This window comes from Sceloporus undulatus, chromosome 2 (genome assembly GCF_019175285.1).
Source record: "Sceloporus undulatus isolate JIND9_A2432 ecotype Alabama chromosome 2, SceUnd_v1.1, whole genome shotgun sequence".
NCBI lineage: Eukaryota > Metazoa > Chordata > Lepidosauria > Squamata > Phrynosomatidae > Sceloporus > Sceloporus undulatus.
In genome coordinates this window covers 84,479,327-84,505,076 of record NC_056523.1, presented here as the reverse complement: position 1 = coordinate 84,505,076, position 25,750 = coordinate 84,479,327, and positions in this window count along the sequence as shown.

The following is a 25,750-nucleotide window of genomic DNA, read 5'->3' as shown; positions in this document are numbered from 1 at the left end:
ACCCAGTACTCTGATTGCATAGTGGAATACTATTTTTTTACTGCATCCCATATTCCCTTGGTACAGTCTTTGCATCTTTCCCAGATGTGGCCGGTGCCATCTGATAGTTAACCATCATAGGACAAATGGAGATCTCATAGCAAAGGTGCAAGACAAAGGTGGGTGATGGTAATGGTCCACCCAGCAACAATGATTTTGCCTCCACTTTGCTCACCTCCTTAGGTCACCAATGCCATCATTTAAATTGAAATCTCTAACCCTCCGACCAGAACCTAACTTCACAGCCTTACTTGGTATGTAAAAATATTCCATTTAAATCAGCAGTAAAGCTAACATGAAAGTGCCAATAAATAATATATGCAAAGGGTTTTTTTTATCAATATATAAAGAAAAATGTGGAGTTGTGAAGCTGTTGAAAACAAGCATTAGGAGATGTAATGAAGCAGGAATTAGAACAGCACAGTTCCTCTGGCCATTATAAATGAGAACACCGGGTACCTTGAGAACAGGAAAACTGATGAGTACAGTCTGTTCAGGAGAGAAGGAGGGAAATTTCCCCCAGGAACACATTTCAAATTACTTATTTATGAACTGATGAACTGGGAGACCACCTATAGAGAGACAGGAGCAAGCAGTCTACTGCAGACAGCTACAGAACTCCCAACTAATTGTGCTGCTGTTTTCTGTTATAAGTCCTGCTATCCAGCTGGGCTTCAGAGGCAAGAAATTTAGGCACCAAGTCAAAGTCGCGCTTTCCCTCCTTCTTGCATAAATATATACGTGTATATTTTGATCTGGTGGAATCAATGGGCAGGGGCCAATGATGCTGCCTTTGTTTGATTATGTGTAAAGGAATGACATTAGGAAGTAGTGACAGAAGACTTGCAATACTGGTAACATCACCATTTCGGCCTCATCACCCCAGTAATGGTAATAGTCAAGGTTGAGATTCTGAGAGATCCTTTTCTGAAAAGGGTCAAAAGGAAAAGATGTATCCAAGTCACTTAAAAATATATCCCATATTAACATCTGTAGATCCCGAGAATAGTGTCTGATCCCTAGTTATGGTAGTTTGATACCACTCTAACTGCTCTGGCTTCATCCTGCAGTATCCTGGGATTTGTAGTTTGGTGAGGTTCTTAGATTTCTTTGTAGACAGGCACCAGAGCTCTTTAGAAAATGTGGGCCTCTTTTACACTGCACAGTTATTGTGCACTGATTGCAGTTTAGCTACAATGGATCTGTTCTGTGGAATCTTACTATTTGCATTTTAGGGAATCATAGAACCATAGAATCAGAAGAGACTTCAAACACCATCCAGTCCAGCCCCCTGCCTTGTAGGAACACAGAAGCAATGCACCCCCAACAGATGGCCATCCAGCCTCTGCTTGAAGACCTCCAAAGAAGGAGATTCCATCATTCTTCGAGGGAGTGTTTTCCACTGTCAAACAGCTCTCACTGTCAGGAAGTTCCTCCTAATGCTGAGGTGGAATCTTTTTTCCTGTAGTTTGCATCCATTGCTCTGTATCCTATTCTCTGGAGCTGCAGAGGAGGCAGAATTATACAGTGTGCCCACGTCATATGCATATGCTGAAAGCTGCACCGGAAGAGCATGTGCCATGCTGCACCGCAGGTTTGAGACCCATTATCTTTATCTTTAATGGGGCTTGAACATTCCCTGCATAACGGAAGGGCCCACTGTAATTCTTAGCCAGAGAGCTCTTCTAGTGTCTCCCAAACTGTAAAACCTAGGATTCTATAGGATATACAGTCATGGCAGTTAAAGTGGAATAATAATGCTATAAATGTATAATGTGAAAGGGCCCTAGATATCTTGGGCCGTACAAATCTCTAGCTGCCAGCTGCAGAGAGTTTAAATGCATTTCAAGTTTCATAGGTGGGAAGGAGGACACAAAAGAGTCAACACACACATCTAATAACAAATTCCCTCATTAGCAATTCAGAATGATTTCCAAAAGCAGTCCTTAAGTCTCCAGTGATATCTATCTGACAATTACTTAATCTCACCGAGAACTGGTATTAAATGGCCTGTCATCAATACTGCTACATGGTACTGTATTTTGAAAGGAGGGAAGTGGGAAGGAGGCAGGGAGGGGAGAGAGAAAGTGAAAATGAAATATCCATGGGCTTCAATCATTTGCAAGAAATTATAACTTTTTAAGGAAGACAGTCTTCTTACAGCATTTACTATTCTGAATGAAAGATGACAGTTACCTTACCCATGTAGACAAGGGTGGCACAATGCAAACTGCCAACTATGAGAAGATTCTATATCACTTTGGGGCTGTTGAGTGATCAAATTAATGTCAAAGTAATTGTCACTTGTGAATATAACTGCTAGGATAACCAAATTTGGATATATATTTTTTTAAAAAAAAGAAAGAGGGGGGAAAAAGCCCTGCAATTGATCAAATCCACAAAATGTTCTGTTCATTTTTTAAAAGTTTCACTAAGTCCATTAAGTATTTCTTTCTGCAGAGAGAAATTGTTTTCTTTAAGTGTGAAGACTTACATGTAGAACTAACACTGATTCTTGCCAATTACTGAAAACCAACTAATTTCATTGAAATACCATATTTTTAATTAAAAAAAAAAAACCTCACAAGGCAGCTATCAACCACCACAGTCCAATGCATATATGAAAACAACATTACAATCAGAAAAACAGAATGGAAATGCATAGCCCCTCAACAATTGCCTCCTTTGTTGTTTTGTGCCATTGAATCATTTCCAACATTTGGTGACTCTCGTTGTTGTTATCTGCCTTCAAGTCATTTCTGACTTATGGTGAACCTAAAGTGAAACTATTATCAGGTTTTCTGGGCAAGATTTGTTCAGAGGAGGTTTGCCATTGCCTTCCTCTGAGGCCGAGAGCATGTGACTTGGCCAAGGCCATCCAGTGGGTTTCATGGCCAAGCAAGGAATTGAACCCTGATCTCTAGAGTTGTAGTCCACATTGAAGCCATGATGCCACACTGGGAACCCTAGGCAAACCTATTGTAGGGTTTTTCTTGGTGAGATTTCTTCAGATAGGGTTTGCTCTCATGTTGCCCTGAGGCTGAAAGAATGTGACCTGCCTGCATTACCCAGTAGTTTCCATGAATAAACAGGCTCCATCTCCTAGAGTTCTTCTGTAACAATCAAACCACTACATCACACTTCATTCCCTGCCTACTAGTAGCAAATAAATACAAATTGTCAACATAAGTGCCCCCATGGCTGTTTTGTGACCAGTAGATGCTCCAGAAGAAGGACATCTCTTTTGTGCTTCCAGCTCCAGAAATGCAGCCAATGTTGCCTCAACCAACAATAGGAGCATCATTTTGCAGCTAACCCCTCAAGTGTGTGTGTGTGGGGGGGGGGGGAGATAGTAAGTACTGGTTATCTCCTCCTGCAACAAATATGACACGTGCAAGTTTAATGGGATTTTAAGCCTGGGTGTGTGACTAACAGAATTCCAACCTTCATAAACCACTGTGGAAACTGCTCTAAGGGGCAGTATATAAATCTCTGAAATAAATACATAAATATATGTATGTATTGGCTGATCCACTTCACAATAATTCTAGCACAGTACACTGCTTGAAACATCTACTGTCTTCTGTATGTCTTCTGCTTTTTGCCTCAGTTTCTTAGCGGAGAGTCAAAGGGTATAAAAATATGTTGGCAACATCTGAATTCTGCAACTTCTGTTTTCTCAAAAAGTGAACTCAACAGTAATATTGCTACAGACTGCTGTGCATTATGAAAAAGGTTATGATCCCCAAGTGTATAACAGATAAATCTCAACAGGAAAACAACATTGATGTTGGATATATATGGAATATATGAAGAATGGTTATGTCAGTGGGTAAGTCAATTACTTGATTGTATGCTTGGTGCTACGATGGATGGGTGGTGGGTAGATCAATGGATGGATTAACTGACCCCCAAAGTCTTTCATCTATGAAAGCATCCCTGCAAATCTGAAAATCACCTTGGAAAATTGGACAAGAACAAGAACACAATCAACTTGTATCTCTGACTGAGCTCCTCTCATGGGGAAGGGAATGTTCTGGAGAAGAATTATGTGGCAATTCCTTAAAAAAAAAAAAGATAAGTAAAAAGTGTTTCAAAAATTGCAACTAGTTCAGTTCAAACAGCATATATTTCAATGATAATTTTCATGAACACACATGGGATTTTTCAATTGCTATGGGAGAAAGTATTCATATATCTTTTTTTCTTTTTCTTTTTGCTGCCAATTACATGATTTTCTTAAACAAATGCCTGAGAAGGTTTGCCCATCCAACTTTGCATCACAGGTATACACTGCTGGAATTACTCAACTCTCTAGCATTATCAAATGTGCACTCTTCTTTATTAGCTACTTTTGAATAGCATAAAACTGAGAATTTGTGCTAGAAAAAAAAACTTGGGCAGTTTCATTTCTATATGAAAAACCCCTACAGGCTGATAGTACCTTGTCCTGCATTGTGATTGGGACTACAACAAAAGCTAAGGTGAATTCTTCTATCAATAAGATCTGATATGTGTCTAGAATTCACTTGACATTCAGTGGTATAGTGGCTATTGGTTTGAATTTTTGATGGGGAATTCATGTTGAAATCTTACAGGTGATTGTGAGGACAAAATAGAGCAAACTACATCCTTGTACTGTACTTTGAGCTTAGAGAAGGAAGAAGTGTCCACAAAGGCATTTGCTAGTGCCTTTGGGCTAATTCATGTCCCATATTCAAAACTGGGATTTGACTGACCTGAAGCCCTTCAAAGGACACTGACTGACTGACATATGGATTTTCTCCCTGCCTGGGAATCTTAAAATACACTAGGTACACCACTGCAATGCACTATATGATTATCTGAAAACATCCCATTCCTGTCCAGTTTAGCTCAGTCACAGCAAGTTTGGCTGTGTGTGTTGCATTTCTTGTTTTGTGATTTCCAGCTTTCCTTGATTCGTGCATCCCATGTTTCATGTTCCTACTAAATACATTGTGAAGCTTTGGCCTTTTCTCTTGCCTCTGCACATAGCAGCAGCTGAACATCCTTTCAGCTTGAGTCCACGTGTGTCATTAGACATAATGACACTCATATCTGTCCTCTCCTCTTCCCACTAGTTGGTTGAGTGTTTTTCTACTTGGGAGTCTGATTTTCTGGCACTATCATTTGTTTTCTTTTGGATTGTCTCACATTGGGTTTTCAAGATAAAAGACTTCAGGAGTGGTTTACCATTGCCTTCTGCTTTAGCTATGCGGGAGCTATTATTTTAAGCTATGGTGCTGCTCAGGTTTGTTTGCACATGTTTCATCTGGCTCTTCAGCAAAAGCCTGCCTGATGTACCATCAGCATAACCGTTTGCTTCACAGGAGTACACAATTCCACCACTATAGAAAGGAAGTATCAAAGTTGGTCTTTCTTTCTTTATTTTGGCCTATATCTAAAGAACTAGAGGTCGTATTTTATAAGCAATGAAGTAAATGATTAAAAGCAGGGATAGAATTCAGAGGCATAGCCATATCACTCAGGAATTATCACTATGCAAAGGGATCTTGTAGCACCTTTGAGACTAATCGTGTGAAAAAAATTGCCACATAAGCTTTTGTAGACTTAGCCTACTTCCAGGAAGGACCTCTATAATGACCCTACATGAATAGCCATAGAAATGCAAAACTTGTGGGTATAGTGATGAGGTGACAAGTTCAGTTTTAACTATGGTTGTTTAGAGACAAAGGCAGGAGGAAAGATGTTGCGTAAGACCAGGATTGGAGAGTGGGTGTCCATATATCATTTATTTATTTATTTCATTTATATGCTACGTTTCTCCCCAGAGGAACCTATAGCAACTCACAGAGGAAAAATTTAAAATCTCAATAAAATTCAAACAATTAAAAACATCTACACCCAATATAAAATCAAATAAAATATACAAAAGTTAAAAAACAAACTAAAAACCCACCTGCTCCATAAAACCCACCCTGCAATGCATTACATACCAAATGTCTGCCTGTATTAAGACATTTTTATTTGTCGGCGAAAAGCCAGCAGGGAGGGGGTCGGCCTAGCCTCCTGAGGAAGGGAGTTCCAGAGGGTGGGAGCAGCCACCAACAAGATATGTGAATATATTATAATTCAGTTGTTCCTTTTTTTCTTTGTAGTTTTTGTTTTGTTTTTTGTTCAAGGACCATTTCCCAGGAAGACTGAGTGTTTTGCAACAGGCTTGCCACAAACCCAGATGCCAATTCTGCCCATACATCTACACAGGAAACATCATCACAGGACCTAATGATATCACCCACAATGTTAGAGGCCCTTTCACTTGCTCATCCTCCAATGTGATATATGCCATCCTCAATGATGCCCTTCATCAGTCTACATTGGGCAAACGGGCCAGTTTCTGTGCTCGAGCATAAATGGATATAAACCAGATATTAAAAATGGGAATACACAAAAGCCTGTTGCAGATTCTGCCCTCTCTTCCCACTGCTGAGTTAAATGAATGCAAACTATTTTTGAACTTTGAACTCAGTTTGCACAGAGGAAGTAAAGATAACGACAAAAGGAAAAAGTGAGAGGAGGAGAGAAAAACTGGGACATTTTAAAAGCATTTAGAAATGGGATGGCAGAGGGTTAATAGGTGCTGTCCTTGCCAAATTCAGACAGCTGGAAAGTATGAAATCATCAAGCAGATAATATCATACACTGTGATACAGCATAGGCTGCATAGTAGGGCCCTAAGACATTGCAGATAATGTTGTTTGGATATTTTTTTAAAAAAACGCTGAACAGCATGATAGAATATGGATATAGAATAAAAACAGATTTAATTTGGTTGCTGCATAGGAGCAGAGGGAATGTTCAAAGTCCTATAGTAGCACATGGGGGCTCTGCTGGGGAGGTTTTCTTCAAAGCAAGAATGCTAATGCATAGCATTTCACTGTTGCTTGTTCAATGACCCCCCTCTTTGGGGTAAGGGTGGGGAGGGAAAGGGGGGCATGTGGTCACATCAGTGAGCCTGTGTGTTTACTCAGTAATAACAGCTCTCCATTTTTGGCAGTGGAACAGATTTTGTTTCAGGATAAATAAATTTAATACATGAAATTCCAACTCAGTTTGCTTGCCCTTTTCTTTGCAGGCAGAAGGACAAATAAGCCAGAGGTTTGTATCCAGCAGCAGAAGGAGTGAAAAGAAACTCAACATACACATCTCCATTTTAGTTTTGGAGGGATCATAAAGATAGAGATGAAAGCAAAGAAAGGTGACAATTTAATTGTTTGATTTTACACCAGTGTAATAAATGGAGCTGAAGAGAGCCTGGATGCGTGGACGCATTTCCTTTTAAAAATGCCATATGGTCTTTAGCTCTTGTTCTAATTAACATATACACACAGCTCATAGTTACATAAAGTTTGTGCCATCCAGAAAGATAAAAGTGTAAGAAAGGTTTGTGCCACTTCAAAAGGATTAGAGTGTAAGAACAGCAAAGTTCAGATCATAGGCTTATCTAGCCCAGCATCTTATTTTCCACAGTGGGTAAGCTCCTGTCTTAAAAAGACATAGAAAAAAATAATGATATAATGCTTTGGAATATACCATACACAAAGAGAAGATTTAAAGACCAGGATATTTGGGGAAGCAGGTAGATAGATGGTTATGGAGGATAAATTTACAGCCATTGTTGTTGTTGCTACTGTGTGTCTTCAAGTAGTCTCTGACTTATGACAACCCTAAGGTGACCTAATTATGAGGTTTTGTCTGCAAAATTTGTTGAGAGGGCATTTACCTTTGCCTTCCCCTGAGGCTGAGAGAGCGTGACTTGCCCAAGGTCACCCAGTGGGTTCCCATGGCTGAGTATGGATTCGAATTCTCATCTCCAGAATTATAGTTCAACCTTACAGCAATATTAAGTTGTTAAGTGCTTCGGACAAAGCAAAACATCCATGATAACATGGTTATATCATGCAGCCAGGTATACTGTTGCCATGACATGAATATCAAAGATGCTGGTTTAATATTATTTGTATATTAATTTGAAATATATAACAGATAATTCCTCAGTCTGCAGTCTTGTAGGGCAGCTGACAACATTTTTTTTTCACAAAAAGGAAATCAGCATATTACTAGAAAATAGCCAAGTGGATGTAAAAACAATCCACTACCCCAGCAACATGTTAAAAATTCTATGAAAGGTCTGAGGTTTCAAATAATATAAAACTTCACCTATGTTTTGTGACTTCTAGATCCAAAAAGATTTAAGTGTCTCCCTGGAGAGAATATTCTGTAGGTTGGGGGCCACTACTGAAAATTTCCCTTTCCTAGTCAGTATCTACACTATGTAACCCTGGCAGCTGGAGTGGTAAGATATTTTCCCTTTGAGAACTGATCACATACACTTTTGTCTCTGTTCTGGGCATGGGCAGGGAACGCACGTGGCTGAGTGAAAACGGACTTTATTGCAGCCTAACCTGTCGGCAAAGCATCCCTGTGCCATCCCTAACCCTAACCCCTCCCCGACCCGGGTGAGGCATGTGAATTTTGCTTAGCAAGAAAGCTTTCCAGCTAAGCAAAATTCACATGCCTCAGCTTGGCTCGGGGACAGGTTAGGGTTGGCGATGGCATGGGGACACCTTGCCGAGTGTTTAGCATGCAATAAACTACATTTTCACTTGGCCATGTGCATTCCCTGCCAGTGCCCAGAACGAAGACAAAAGTGTGTGCGATAAGCTTCCTGGTTAACAATTAAACTCTGGCCTCATTTCCACTTAAAATAAGTCAGTTTGCAATTGGAATTGATTGTTCGGTTTGACAGTGGAGAGTCATTCACACCACATTTGCACCAATCAAATTTTTCTGTTGCAAATTAACCCACTTCTTGTTCACATTTACCATGAATCAATTTAAAATGGACCTTCTTCCATGGCTTCTTTCCCATCTGTCAATCATGGCAATCACATCAAAGTTTCCACCCACATTTGCTGACATGCTCTGTCACATCCATTGTTGTAACCAAAAAATCCCTAAAACACCAGTTGGCAAATTTAAAGGGCGTTTAAAAGAGTAGGTAAATTCAAAGAACCACGAGATGGGGGAAATTTCCCCAAAAGTTCCAAAAAATAATGGAAGAGTGGCTGTAAAGAGGGGAGCAGCATGGGCAGCACAAAAATGGTGCTTCACCCAGGGAGAGGAAGGGTCAAGAGATGGGTGAACACAGGTAAGGTTTTTTTAATTTCAGCTTGACCACACTTAAGACACTCCCCTCTGACAATCACATACACTCAAAAAACTCAAGCTGAATCCAGAGAAAACGGAGGTATTTGTGATAGGTACCCCAAGTCTGGGGAAGGAGTTTTGTCAATTAGTCCTGGATGGGGTCACACTTCCCCTAAAGGATGATGTTCGCAGTTTGGGAGTACTCCTGGATTCATCTCTCCAGTTGTCATCTCAAATAGATGCGATGGCCAGGAGTGCTTGGTACCAACTTCAGTTGATATACCAACTGCATCCCTACCTGGACAAAAAGGACCTTGAAGCAGTGATACTTGCACTGGAAATCTGTTGTCTGGATTTCTGCAATGCACTCTACATAGAGCTATATCTGTAACAAGTTCGAAAGCTTCAATTGGTTCAAAATGCAGCAGTCAGATTGGTCACTAGAACACCTAGGTTGGTCCATATAACACCTGTGTTAAAAACTCTTCACTGGCTGTTGATTAGCTTCCGGACGCAGTACAAAGTGTTGGTTATTACCTTTAAAGCCTTTCATGGCTTGGGCCTGAGTTACTTGAGGGAATGCCTCTCCCTACACAATCCGCCCCGCACTCTCAGAACATCTGGGAAGAATTTATTAGAATACCGTAAGCCCAGGTTAATGTCAACTTTGCATATATCGTTTATGGCCGCAGCCCCCAAACTATGGAACAGCCTACTGGAATAGATCTGCCTTATCACCACCTTAGATGCCTTTAAGAAGGCACTTAAGACGGATCTCTTCCAGCGGGCTTATCCATCCACCCTCTTATAGGAGATCTTTAAGATAAAATGCTTCACTTCTGCTTATGATGTATGTTTTCTAGATGTTTTAGATCTTCTAGATGTTTTAGCTATTTTATTGAACTAATAATTATGTCAGTGTTTTATTGATTGAATTTATATCTGTACTGTATTATTTTATTGATATAATCCCACCTCAATCCGCAGGGAAAGGCAGGAAAATACAAATACAAATACAAATTATTATTATTATTATTATTATTATTATTATTTGATTGCATCACAGGGAACTGATTCCAATCCACATCCTGTTCACACTAGTGCTGAATCGATTTATTGCAAAAAGCGTGGAGAATTCTGTGGATCTGGAAGATGCACATTAAATGAATCTAGCGCCGGGGTCCCCTTAATAAACTGTGTCAGGGATTTGGCTCAAGTGCGAACAAGGGCCATTGAAACCACCTCAAACCAATTTTCAAATCGGTTTATTATGTAGTGGGAACGAGGCCTCTGATCAGTTTAGCTGATCAGGGCAGCTGTTTCTCCTCCTGAAACTGAAGTTATCTTTTGAACTTCTAGGCAACATGAGGACAGCAACAGAATCTGTCCTTCTCCTTCTCTTTCCTTTATATGTGTGTGTGTAGTTTTGTTTAACATTTTAGGCTGTCATCTTGTAGCATTAGTGACCTATAGCTAGGTTGAGATGAAAGCCAATGTTTGGTGTAGTGATTTGAGTGTTGGACTATAACTGTGGAGACCAGAGTTTGATTCCCAGCCTGGCTATGAAACCCACTGGATGACCGTGGGTAAGTCACAAGCTCTCAGCCTCAGGGGAAGGCAATGGCAAACCTTCTCTGAACAAATCTGGCCAAGAAAACCCCATGATAGGGTCGGCATAAGTCGGAAACAACTTGAAGGCACACAACAGCAACAAAGTCAGGCTAGGGGCATTTTTATGCCCCTACAATGGGCCAATAGCAATAGCAAGTAATTTCTATACCACTTATCAGTGAACTAGCACTTCCTAAGCAGTTTACAAAGTCTAAGCCAATTGCTCCCAAAAAGGTGGGTATTCATTTTGCTGACCTACAAAAGGATGGAAGGCTGAGTGGGCCACACTATCACATTTTCAACCAAACAAAATATTATCCCGAAGGAACCAGAAATCCTTCCGGTTTGCTTTTCTAGTTTCCTTTTCTTTTTGCCAGTATTCAGCTGATTCTCACAATTTGAAGGACGGATATACAGCAAGGGTTTGATAATGTACTCCAGGCATGTGTTTTGGGTCATTTAATGGATAATTTTTTTATCTGACTTTTAATAATTTTGGAGTGGGCTTCGGGGAGCGGTGGTGGGGAGATTGTGGAACCCTCATGTGCTCCAACTTTCAATACATGTGGCATAAAGCATAACATACACTGATGGCACAAATAAAAATGAGTATCAACAGTTGTAATTTTAACCAACTGAAGTTTCTGGATATTTCTCAAAGTCATTCCCACATACATTGCATTAGTTATCCTGGATGTTATAAACACCTGGATAATGGTTGGCAAATTATCTTTGTGCAGGAATGCTCCAACAAGATGGTGAAAGATAATTACTGCTACAGTTGCCACTTGGGCATCCAAAGATAGACTTTAGAATTATCCTCCAACTGAAAACTTGATCCTTTAAGTAGAATGCAACCCAATCAAGAACATATTGAATCCACCTCCTAGTTCACGAGTGCCTATTTTTTGCCTGGACTACATGCCACTACCCCATTTAGCTCTCTTCCAGTCTATTACTGGTCCCAAACATTGATTCCACAGATCTACTGCTTCATCTGAATCTGATGAAAAGGAGAAGTACAGTTGGAAGCCATAATTAATGTAGTGATGGATTCATTTACTTTTATGTGTTATTTCATGTGGGTTGTTGCTATGAATCATGTAGCCCTTTCACAGTACATAGTTATAGCACTATGTTTCCACTTTAATTTTCACAGCAATGTCCAATAGGATCCTTGGATTTGCAGGCTGGTGAGGGGTATTTTGAATTCGCAGTCAGAGAGCTCCTCTGGTTCCTCTGACCAACTACAGACCTGCAGGATGTAGCCATGGCAGTTAAAGTGGAATCATAGTGCTAAAAATTTGTAGCATAAAGGGACCTAATAATGCTGTATGTCAATGATTTATCTTGTCATAAATCTGGCAGCTGTGACAAGAGGACAGATCCAGTTTTCAGAGAAGGGAGAAGATTGGTCCAGCTTGGAGTTGCCTTAATGGACCTGGAGATGGACATACCCAGAGATTTGCCTCTCCAAGGTAGCAGAGAAACCACTCAGTGTGAATTTCAGTCCCACGTTCCTCCATCCATGTCCTCCCATCATTGGAGTAGGGAGTATGGTTTCTATCAGTTGACAGGTGTGTTGTCCAGTACTTGGCTCCATACCCCTGCTAGGTGAAGTCTTTTCAGATATACTAATAATGTTCCAATAGCAAATGAAATTAGTAAGCATTTGCTGTCTGTTCAAGCCACTCCAATGTATTGCAGTAGCAGCTGCCTCTTTCCGTCTCCTGAGTTTCACCTTATTCTAGGCCAAGCCTTGGGTCAGTAAAGACTTTATAAGACTCTTAGCCAGCAACAGGAATTGGGTGGTTTGAATGAAATGGAACAATGGTCTCCTAGCAGGCCACCATCCTCTTTGGTCTGTACACACCTGCTGTTAAATTGCCTTAAAAACAGTGGTCTGGAATGCAAGCAAAAGAATAATAAAAATATCCTCATGATACTGTTGTCACTGCTGTGAATAGGGTATCTATTCCCAAAGAACTCTGTGTTGCTGCTGCTACAATTATTTAGCAGATGCTCAGGATCCCACAGTGCCAAACTCTTTGTGAAGCAGTTAGTAGTTCTTTCTATGCCTGAACTGCCCTTCCACGCTTTGCTTGAGGAACTTTAGAAATAACAATTCTGCCCCCTTCCCCTTAGGACTCTGTTTAATACCAGAAGAATAAAGCTAAATTTTATGTCTTCTATCCCATAGGTCTAGAAAATGAAATTTTAAAAGTCTCTTTAGCATAACCTTGCTGTGCTGGGACCCCTGCTGCCAACTGTCTTACATCTTGCCCTCTAAATAGAGAATTATTTTCAATTTATCCAGATGCTAATGGTTTAAACAGAGATACTATTCCCCTCCGAGCACCTAGCAACTGGCTAGAGAACTTTATTGATACATATAAATTATTCCAATTCCTAGGGCTGGCTACAGATCCAATCCTATTCAGCTAATGTGCATATAAATAAAAACCAGGGAATACACTTTATGGCAGTAAGTAGTGCTGAAGTTTATCCCATCCTGCATAAAGACACCTTGATACATTACTGATAATATTCATAATACATTTAAAGGGACAGTTGGGAGGTTCAAAGCTGGAAGTGTCAGATATCAGAAGTATAAATTTCATTAAGTTTTGATGGCTGACTCAAAAAGGCATTGCATAAATCTGTGGAAGGATTGTCCGGATAATATAGAAGAATGCCATCCAAATGCTCCAGGCTGCTGTGAGAGAAAAACTGTTCACTGTTCTCCTGGTGCAAATAAAACCTGAAAGGGGACAGAGTATGTGTGTCTGCATGCTTTGAAGTCACCTGCCAAGTTTTGGTACCCCATGAATTTCATACGGTTTTCTTAGTCAAGGAATACTCACCAGTGGTTTTCCCTGTTCCTCCCTCTTATACAACCTACAGCTATTGATATCTTTTGGTGATTTCCCATACAACTAACCAGGGCTGACCCTGCTTCACTTTCAAGTACGTATGGGATCTGGTGCCTTTACAGATCACAGTCCTTAGCTCTTTCAAAAAAAAATGTGCACCATAAGGACATTTTACAGCAATGTTCTAATCTAAAACATATTTAGGTGTTATGCAGACACCCTTATAGTAATGAGTGACCCATGCTTTCTATGCTAAAATATATCAAAATTCTGGGGGGGGGGGGGGGAAACAGCTTTGTATATTTATTTCTTGGCAACCATGCTTTTTAGAGTGAAAATTCAGAACTTGTCTGCTCTTTGGAGTCAGTCACTTGCTCTGCACTTGTAGTGGTTAGGTCTCCTCTACATGAAATAAACCATAACTGTCATCTTCCGGCCTATGAGGGAGTTGACCAGGCAGGCCCAGCTCCACCAGGGCTAGGGGGGCTGGAAGCAGAGAAACTCCTCCCTCCCAAACAGTCATCTTCCAGCCTTGTGAGGGGTTGACCAGGCAATGCCCAGCTCCACCAAGGACTAGCCTGAAGAAGAAGAGCCCTCCCTCCGTCCATCTGCCTTGGTCCAGGCCTCAGAAGGAGAGAAGAATGCTGGACCTGATCCCCTCCTCCTCACCATTCCCTTCTCCTTTGTGTCAGGTCTTTTAGATTGTAAGCCGAGGGCAGGGAACCATCTATATCCCTTCTGTTGTAAGCCGCTCGGATTCCCATAAATGTGGCGGCTATAAAATAAATCTATTCTTCTTCTTCTTCTTCTTCTTCTTATTATTATTATTATTATTATTTCTTCTAATTTTAATACCACTGTGGATCATCTTTAACAAGGCATTTAAGAGTAAGTAACAGTGTACTGTTGGATAGTAGGAGGTTGCTGTTTTTGTGTCCTCCAAGTTGTTCCAATTTATTTGATCTAAGGTAAGCCTAACACTGGGTTTTCTGCACAAGATTAGTTCAGAGAGGGTTTGCCATTGCCTTCCTCTTAGGAGGCTGAGAACAGTTTGATTGCCCAAGGTCATCCAGTATGTTTCCATGGCTGAACAAGAATTGGAACTCTGGTTTCTCAGAGTCCAGTTAAATACCCAAACCACTATACCATACTGGACCAACAGCCAGTAGGAGATGCAGATAAGATTAATTGAACATGTGTAAATGAGATCCCATGCTTTAGGACAGCTCTTGCCAAGTATGAGTTTCCAGCTATGTTGGATTCCCACATTCCCAGGCAACAAGCATATGTTGGCCTTTGTATACATTTGAAAAAAATCCAGGAAGGGACAGGAACTTTAACCACACAAAAAGCACTTTTGAAGGCCCCACTAACAAAATTTACCTCCAGGGGTTAATGATAACAACCTCCATGCCATTAATCTCATTAATCCCACTGTCTGTTTGGAAACTAACTTCTAACAATAAATAATAATAATGATAATCTTACCAATTAACAAATTCAGTTGTTAGTGTTAATGGCAACACAAACTAATCTCTCATTTTCTAGCATTTAACACATCAAATTAATTTCAAAACCCAGTGTTCAAAGCTCTGCCGCTTGAATTGTTTTCATATTTAACATACAAATGAGTTTGAAGAGTTTTAGCACATAAACCCTACAAATTCCAAGTGTGTTGCTTTTTTAGATGGGTCATCTGATCCCTCCCTAAAAGAAACCCCCAGGACACATGCTTTTGGGGTGGATGGGTGTGATGAAACATACTGACAATTATTGAAAAACTGGTGGTAGTTTCAAAAAGCACCACCAAGCCAAAGTGATAATTGCAAGTTTTGACAATTATTGCAGCAAATACATATTAACTGAAAAATGTAATGAACACCGAGTGCTTTAACACTGTAACTTTTTGCTATAAAACTGCCTCCCTTTTATGCCGAAACGTCGTGCTAGGATTGTGGCACCACACAAATTGTGTTTTTTATTTGGAAGTGGTGAGAATGGAGATATTATGTATTCCGTACTGGAGGGAGTGGTTTTTATATATCTTTTTGTTGCTGATGAAGTTTGTAGAGCAGAATAACAACTTTACCAAATGCAAACTGTTTTATGTTATTGCAGTAGCTTACATTATACAGGCATTGTGATGAAATTTAGCAACAGAAACAGTCTCAAGTTTGTTGTGCTAATTTTGTGTTTGTATGAATAGGTTAACTTGGCTGAAACTTGCAGCTGTATTGGCTGTGTAACCACAAACATACAGTATCTGACTTTGTTTACTAGCTCTCCCGTTATCCTCAGACACACCTTTTACTGCCTTCAAAAACTGATCATTGTTCTTTGGGATGCTCTAGATCATTTGTGACAGCCAATGTATGAATACTTGTCTGTCTCATACCATTTCATTTTTTTTTGAAGCTGTCATTCTGTCACAGGCATTCGTCATCTGAATGTCACATGTTTGCTCTCCTCTTAGGAGAACAGAAAGATGAAAGCTTTAAAGTTCCAGGATGGAAAGTCTGGGGTCTCACTCTTTAAAACCACTGAATACATGTGATGATCCCTCAGCAGAAAACCAGGAAACTAGACCACTCTAGGAAGTGGTATAGTATCCCAGTGATGTATTGAAGCCTTTTACTCTAGGGGAGATTATCGCATATCGTTCTCAGAATGTTCTGCATCATAACATGATGAGAACATTCCTGCAACGGATATTACTGATTGAGTAAACTGGAACGTGATCAGAAAGTGATTGGAACGCATTTTACCGCCACAGCACTTCCTTTTCTTGAAACCGTTCCCAGAACATTTTCCACGGAGGTCCATTCAAGCCGAGAGAAATCCATCTCTCATTCCTCCGTCTCCTGATTGGCTGAAAGAATGACAGGCAGGGAGGCAGGCAGGCGAGTGACTGCAGGAGGGAAGGGTTGTGTGTGGGGGGGGAGAAGGTGGAGGGAAGGGAGGGAAGTTGGGACAAGGGAGAGAAGAGGACAGCGGGATAAGAGGAGAGACAGAGAAAGGGAAAGAGGGGACTAGGGCAGAGAGCAAGAGGAGATTCTGGCTCTTTGCTATGGCATTTGGGAGTTTGCTGCTTTTGTTGGTGCTCCAAACAGAGGAGCTTTTGTTGGGTTCCTCTTTGAGGGAAGGAGGAGAAGATCCTGGGCATCCCTGCCATCCCTGCCCACCTGCCAGGTTGCCCGACAGGGGCCCTGCTGGACATGACACCAGAGGCCCCCCTGCAGAAGCAGCCAGATCCTCGCCCTCTTGCTCTCTGCCCTGGTCCCTCTTCCTTGAGGAAGGAGGAGCTCCATGGAGGTCCCTTCAAGCTGAAGGAAAGCAAGTTGCCAGGGAGGGGGACTGGGCCAGGACAGAGCCCCGGCAGCCATAGCAGCCTTAAAAACCGGTTTAGAAAAGAAGGTCCTCTGCTTTCATCCCAATTCCCCTTTTGGCCGCTTGTCACCCTTTTGCCTCCTCTGTGTGTGGCCTGTAAAGTTGTGCCTTCGGGTTGTGGCTTCCTCCCGCTTTAATTCTTGTCTGGCTCTTGCTATGGAATTCTGGGAGTTGTTTGCTTGATTTTGTGTGGTTGCTCCAAACAGAGAGTTTGTGGGTCTTCCTGGAGGGAAGGAGAGAAGGTCCTGGCATCCCTGCCATCCCTGTTTCCTGCAGGCTGCCAGCACAGAGGCCCGCTGGACTGACACCAGAGCCCCCCCCCCTCAGAAGCAGCAGACCCTCTCCCTCTTGCTCTCTGCCCTGGCCCCCTGTTTCCCTCTCTCTTTCTCTCTCTTTCCCTCCTTTCCTCTTCTCTCCCTTGTCCAACTTCTCCCTCCCTCCCTCCTTCTTTCCCCCTCACACACACAACCCCCAACACACCCCCCACCACCACCCCTTCCTCACTGCAGTCGCTCGCCTGCCGGCCTGCCTCCTCCCTGCCTGTCATTCTTTCAGCCAATCAGGCAGACGGAGGAATGAGAGAATGGATTGAGACGGATAAGAAATACCGCACAGACCACTGTTGGAACGTTCTATCACGTTTCAGCCGCTGGGAACACATTCAATCCGTCCCCTCCTGACACATGTAGAAACACATTTAGAACGTTCTGAGAACCCGATTGGAACCATACGTGCGGGTATTCTTAAATGTGTTTCCGTTCTCACACGTTCTGAAACGTTCTGAGAATGCAGTGCGGTATTCTCCATGGTCTTAAGTCTCTGACTTCATCTTAAGTTTAATCTCAGGTAAGTCAAGTCCCAAGTTGAATCTCAAGTCTGGGGGCCAACTTTATCAGGAAAACGAAGGAGGTGGTAATGGTTGTGGTGGTGGTGGTGTATGTATGAAGGTGGAGATTCAGTAATTCAAGAAGACATGCACAAAGTTAGGTATAAAATAAATAAATTATCATGAATAAATTATCATACACAATTATCAAGTTTGCATTTTAAAAAAATGAGGTTTACTCAGCTGCCTATCATGCTGCACACTGGAGCTCCTAAAGCATTTTCTAGGAGCAGCAGGCAAGACTGTGGTCATATACTGGGGACACATTTCTCCGAGGGGAACAGCAAATACTTTAGACATTTAGACATTGAGGCAGAGACTACGGACATCATGGGCCTTCCTTTATGGCAAAGTAATGTTCCCAATACATAATGGTTAAGCAAAAGCAGTAAGACTAAGCATTACTCAAAGGAGAAAAACAGCTTTCCATTCCATAACATTTATGGATAGTTGGGCCAGCAAATTGATCACTAAATATACAAGTTACAAGTCAAGTCATTGAGTCACTGTTGCCAAGTCAAGTCCAAGTAAAGTCATTGAAGCAACTTGAGTCCAACCTGAGTCCTAGCACTTGACTTGAGTCTACAGCACTGCAGTAAGCTGCTCTTGCTCTTAACAGTTATATATAACCAACATTTGACAGATAAATTGCCTTACTTCAGGGTAGCCTGAAGCATGAGATCGAGGACAACATGGTATCCCCTATCCCATCTGCAGAAGAATTGGGAGCTTGTGGAGGCTTCACAATTCCAGGGGTTCCTAGATGAGACATTATCTGGATCCTGTCAGTCTGGTTTCAGACTGGCCCAGGTTATTTGAAGGACTGCATCTCCTTTTATGAGCCCACTAGAGTCTTGAGATCATCTGAAGAGCCCTTCTCTCTGTCCCACCACCATCTCAGGTGCGTTTGGTGGGAACAAGACGAGGGCTTTTCAATGGCTGCTCCTAAGCTTTCGAACTCCCTCCCTAGAGAGGCCAGGATGGCTCCATCCTGCTATCCTTTCGGCAACAGGTAAAGATATTCTTATACTGTCAGGTTTTTTCAAACTGCCAGGGCTGGGATTTAATGTGCATTTTAAATATAAGGTTGTATTTAACATGTACATTTTAATTTATAACTTTTAAATTTTTAAATTGTTTTTACATTTTTAAATTTATACTTTTATTTTGTATTGTTTTAAATTGCATTGTTTTTAAATTTGCTCTTACTTTTTGAGTCCCTATGTTTGGGACAAAGATGGGATATAAGAAAATAATAATAATATAATAATATATAATAAATAATAATAATAATAATAATAGACAGTAGTGAGGAGACAGTTCTCCCACACACCTAAGGGTACCATGCAGGACACCAGGCACAGCAAGCTCTCTCCCCCCCCCCCCCCCCGCACACATTTCATGTTCTCCCGGCCATATCCAACATTTCTGCCAAAGGCAGCCACATCACTCTGTCTAGTTGAAGACCAGTACGGACAGGCCAAGATAGCTGCTCGGTCATTTGGAGGCATGCTGTTTAAATGACACACACGTCTTAAGAAGCCAGAAGCTGCACCAAAGCCCGCTCTAGTCTAAGGACTGCAGTGCAGCTTTGGCGCTTCTGGCCTCTTAAGATGTGTGTGTCATTTAACGCATGCCTCAAAGTGACCCGAAGCAGCTTTATCTTGGCCTGTCTGTACGGGCCCTAAAACACTCTTTATGAGGGATTATCTTGAGTGAGAATATTGAAAACAGAGGTTTGTACAGAATGCTGTACGTGAATTGTTGTCAGAGGCAGCTATTTTCAAGCACAATTCAAAGTCCTGTAAAGAACTTTATAGCTCAGGTCCAGGTAATCTGAAGAACTATATCTCCCCATGTGAGGCCCACCCTGCCTTTAAGATCTACAAAGAGGCCCTTCTCAATTCCACCCAGCTTCAGGGGTAGCTGGAGGCCAGGATGATACGCATGAGCCCCGTTTCGTTGTTCTACAGCTGGCAGGAAAGATCCTTTTATTCTGATGGGGCTTCAGTAACTAACTGGGTCAAATGGAGGTACTAGATTTAAAATGTTTTAATGTTCTTAAGTGTTTTAAGGGATATTTTAAATTCCTGTGTAATTTTTATAAACTTACTGTTGTATGTTGTAATATGTTGTAAGTTGCATTCCATCCCAAGCTTGGGAGAAAGGGGGTTGGTGATTGATTGTGTAAACCCAGTAAACCACGGATCTGAGTTTGCAAGTTCTGGTTGGTGACCAGGGCTCTTGGAGGTCTCTCATTTATACGGTTGCCGTGGCTTGAAGACAGTTAACAACAAAGGCCCAAAACACATGTGGCGAATAAACTGTGTGTGCATATGAAGTGGCAGAGGCGCCACTTCTGAAGCCATATTGACTTGTGCCAACTAGACTGGGGGAACTTTATCTTTCTTAAAGTCCACTATGAGTGGTTTCATTTTTAAAGCTTAGGGGGAAGAAGGTTTCCAGATATATGGTCTAATCTGCTATGATATATATGTTGTACATGGTATTGTATGCTGGTTAGGAATGTATGGGTATGGCCAATACTTTCTTCCCATTTGTTGTTTGATGATGACATATGTGAAGGACTGATGATGAGATAGCTCAGGAAAATTTCAGTCTTTACCACTGCTACAAACACCACTGGTGATACACCTATGCCTGCTGAGCTTTCCACAGGTGTAACTGTGGCCACTGTATACTGCAATGCCATTCAACAGGTGGATCCTGGGATAACATTGCTCACGTAGAAACTGAGTTCATTACAAATTTCAATATTTGGAAAGGTAAATTCTCTCTCTCTCTCTCTCACTCTCATATATCTCAATACTGGAGATGTTTTCCAGAATGGAGAAGCAAGGACTCAAATGTCCCCCTCCCATGCCATCTCTACTTCTTAAGCATGCTTGTGAAATATGCCAATAGCACTAAATCTTTTTTGTATCAGCACATCTCATTTTTCCATGTCGGAGCCCACAAAACTCACAGTAAAATATCAGGGAAAGCTGTGTCTGTATCAAAATCATCTCACATTGGTCAGCAGGGAGATATAATCTCTCAAAAAAGTATTTCCTTTGAGTTCATAGTTCATTTTTTAATAATGGATAAGATGATTATTTATGACATAGCTTTAGAAACTCCATAGCAGCTATCTGTAATTCTGCAGGTTCATGATGAATGCATAGAGCTTTGCCTGTGCTTTTCTATACAGAGAGATATTCTGCATGAGCAATGGCAACCTCTAGCATTTTCATCCATTTCACTGTACTCAAGTGATCCTAGATCTTTTGCCACCAGTGAATTCATTCTGCAGTAGGAGTAAAGGTAAACTGAACATGCCATGATTGGAATTCCCAATGTCCTTTTCTTTCAGAAAAAGCAACTGTGTGGACAGGATTTGGGGCCTTGGTAGGGAAGGTAACATATCGTCCTAGTTCAAATCACCCGTGAAACTGCTACTAGCCATAAAGGAAAAATAATAGGCTATGTAGTCCTTTACATGGAGATTCCCAGATGTACAAGTATAACACAGATGGAACATTTTCTATGCTAAGGACTGCATTTCACAACAGATAAATTAATCAGGAACCCCAGGCCCTTGCAGGATTGTGTTACCAAGTTTGGTTTTATATAAATTTTGGGTGCCATGTGATAAAAAATCATGACCCCTGAATGACCCCATCGCAAGCCGCCATTACCCCAAAAGCGAGCCGACCACGTAGCCAGCAAGCTTGCTAGGCTTGGTCACAGAAATAAGGTAAAATGCAAACCTTTCAGCAGGCAGTTCTGGGAGTTGCCCTACAAGTTTCGCCGGCTGCCCAAAGAGAAGAGGACAATAGAAGTGGCCTCTCCCCTAATGAGTGAGTGATTGTCTTAAACAATTCTGCCATCAAGATATTTGTCTTCCACTGAAAAGTGTCAGACCTCCTCTTTGTGTATCCATTGTGTAAGTTTCAGCTTAGACAAAAGATAGCCATCAAGACCTTTGTTCACCAGGTAGCCATAGCCTGAGGATATATTTTGCAGTATAAATAGGACCTAGATTCCTGCCCTCATTGGGCTTGTGAGCTTTGAGTTCCAAACCTGACACCTTGCTTTGCGAGCAGCCTGCTCCAAGCTTGCGATCCTTGAGCCTTGGGCTCCGCTGAAATCACTTGAGCTAAGCCAAAAGCTCACTGTCTCTCAGGCCTCTTGTTAGCTTTGTCCGCTGGAACTCAGCTCCTAGCCACCGCGGTCACCGCTTGTTCTCCCCGTTCTTCACAGCCATATCTCACCATCCCCCATCACTCGCATCCGTCGCATTGGAGAAGACTCCTACGGTAAATATTCCAACGGTGCCTCTATCCTTTCTCCTGTACTCCCAAACTCTCTCCCTCCCTTGCTTTAGTATTGAATGTGTGTGTGTGTGATTCCTTTTGTCATGTGGCTTTAATAAATGTTTATATTTTAATTGCAACTCATTGGCATTGGAGTCTCTGTTTCTTGGGGTTGGACTAGATGACCTCTGGTATACACATAGAGACACAATCCGCTGTGTGCGTTGTTAGGACACGCCTCTTGTAAATTTGAGCTAATTAAATTCCCCTAATTCGATCCTTCCTAACAGTTGGACAGTGGTCAGTCTCTCTTTCCCCCTCACCCATTTTCCCTGTTGCCTTTCAAACTGTTGGAGAAGGACAGGTCACTCTTGTCAGAGGCTTGAACTGATTGCTTTCATAGAGAGATGAAGATTATCTGTTTCCTCTCTATGGCAAATAACAATTTTAAGCTGGGCAATTTTTACTGGACACACAGTGTGGGGGCAAAAGGTTAGACTCTCAGCTTGACATCATGGCCTCAGTTTGAATCAAAGCCCTGAAACTGCATTTGGAAATGGCAAAAGAAAAATTTGGAAGTTCTGTTCATGGAATTCCGGTGTCATGCATTGTTTGAAAATGAGATATTTAATTTGTAGCATTTGTATTGTTTCACCCAATTTAAGAAAGGGTCAGAAGCTGTATCCATTTTCATTCTAGTTATGTGACTAATATTCTTAATGTTTGGCATACCTACTGTTCACTTTCTGATTTAAGAGAAGCATGCCTTTTAAACACACACACACACACACACACACACACACACACACTCACACACCCCTAATTTGAAATTCAGCTGCTCCCTTTTCTGATTTTCAATACTCTGTTTCCCATAATTTTGCTTTTTGAATTTTTAAAAAACATCTGAGAACATCGAGAACTCTGTCTCAAGACATCTGCGTTAGACAGAAGACTGATAGGATAATGATGATAGCATGTTAAATGCTATCTATGTAAATCACCCCCATCAGTGGATACAGGATGCAGTTACATTACATCCCTTTTCTGACATACATTTTCATATTTTAAAGGGGGAAAATGTTGGACTATTATTAAGCTACTTTAGAAATATATTTGCCTTACTATGGCATGTTACTATTGTGCATAAAGTCATATTAAATTTTGGGATGATGTTCAACACAATTTTCTTCCTTTTAACCTCTGTCTCATTTTCTTATGTTTTGTTTATGCTAACTGGCATGTGTGAAGACGTTGAGGTTGTAAGGTTATTGAGCTTTATATATCTTTGTGGAGGCAGATTTGAAAAGTGCATCTTTAAGAAAGAAAGCAATAACTGTACACATACTTACATCTTTTTGTTTCAGTTGAATGAAGTCATATTGATCCACAAAAGATATTTGCTGAAATTCTTCTGCAGACACTAGTCTCCTTAGAAAAGTATCTTTGGATTCTGAGACTATATCATGCACTTTTAAGATTACAATGCTTACAATAGCAACAGATATCTTTATTTACTACCTCCTACAGTATGATCCCCTTGGTGTTTGAGAGCTTGTGATGCTGTCTCTCCTCATGATTCCTTCTCATAGGGGAAGTTAAATTAGCCTCTTCCAAGAACAGGGCCTTCTAGGTAGGAGCCCTGATAGTCAGCTAAGATCAATAGGATAGGGAACTTTCAAAAGTGATCAAAACATTGGGTGGGAGCTAGTCCCTCACCCTTTATTTTCCTACACTTAGGAATATGTCTGTGTATCACAAGCAACAAAGGAAGAAAGAGGACTAAGTAAACTATGGGAACACCATCTAGGGAGGTGAACTTGATGCTCATAATAATTTCCCCTGCTATATGACTTTAACGGTGTAAGAGTCCTTTTAGGATAAAATAGAAAATTCTTTTAGTGGGAGCTGCTAGTCTCCATCTTGTGAAGTTCAGAAGCCATTAGCAGATAGGCAAGTGTCTAACCAACCATGGTACAGAACTCACTTTGTGAAAATTATTAAAATAATTTTAAAATAAGAAGGTTTCCCAGCAGCTCCTTAGAGACTTTGTCAGTTCTGGGATAATTCATAATTGTCCTGCCTCTTGCTGAACTCACCTATTTTTGGCTGCTGTTACATGGCAGTAATAAAGCAGTTTGATACCATTTTAACTGCCATAATGCAATGCTATGGAATACTGGGATTTGTAGTTTGATGAGGCACCAGAGTGCTCTGACAAGGAAGGGTAGATATCCCACAAAACTACAAATTCCAGAATTTCATAGCATTGCATCATGGAAGTTAAAGCAGTGTCAAACTGCTTTATTTCTGCAGTGGGGCAATAGCCTTCATGTGAAGAACATACACATGACCTACAATAACAAAGAGTCAAATAGTCTTCTCTGTGTCCCCGACTGATGCAGTGACCAAGGATGGCATCTCTCCTCTAGATGCTTGTCTGGAGTCGGTAATGGGCTGGATGAGGGAAAACAGACTCAGTTTGAACCAAAGGGTGCTCAACAATGGCTCCTTTTCATCCTGGAAAGAAGTGACCAGTGGGGTCCCACAGGGCTCTGTCCTGGGCCCAGTGCTATTCAACATCTTTATCAATGACCTGGATGACAGAATTGGGAGCATACTTATCAAATTTGCAGATGACACCAAATTAGGGGGAATAGCTAATACCCCAGAGGACAGGATCAAGATTCAAAATGACCTGAATAGACTAGAAAGCTGGGCCAAAGCTAACAAAATGAAATTCAACACGGAGAAATGTACGGTATTGCACTTAGGGCGGAAAAATAAAATGCACAGATATAGGATGGGTGACACCTGGCTGAATGAAACTACGTGTGAAAGGGATCTAGGAGTCCAAGTAGACTACAAGTTGAACATGAGTGAACAGTGTGATGTGGCAGCTAAAAAGGCCAATGCTATTTTAGGCTGCATCAATAAAAGTATAGTGTCTAGATCAAGAGAAGTAATAGTGCCACTGTATTCTGCTCTGGTCAGGCCCCACCTAGAATATTGTGTCCAGTTCTGGGCACCACAATTCAGAAAGGACATTGAGAAACTGGAGCGTGTCCAAAGGAGGGCAACAAAAATGGTGAAGGGTCTGGAAACCATGCCCTATGAGGAACGACTTAGGGAGCTGGGGATGTTTAGCCTGGAGAAAAGAAGGTTAAGAGGTGATATGATAGCCCTATTTAAATATTTGAAAGGATGTCATATTGAAGAGGGAGCAAGCTTGTTTTCTGCTGCTCCAGAGAACAGGACCCGGAACAACGGATGCAAACTACAGGAAAAGAGATTCCACCTGAACATTAGGAGGAACTTCCTGACAGTGAGGGCTGTTCGACAGTGGAATGCACTCCCTCGGAGGGTGATAGAGTCTCCTTCCTTGGAGGTCTTTAAACAGAGGCTGGATGGCCATCTGTCAGGGATGCTTTGATTTGGATTTCCTGCAT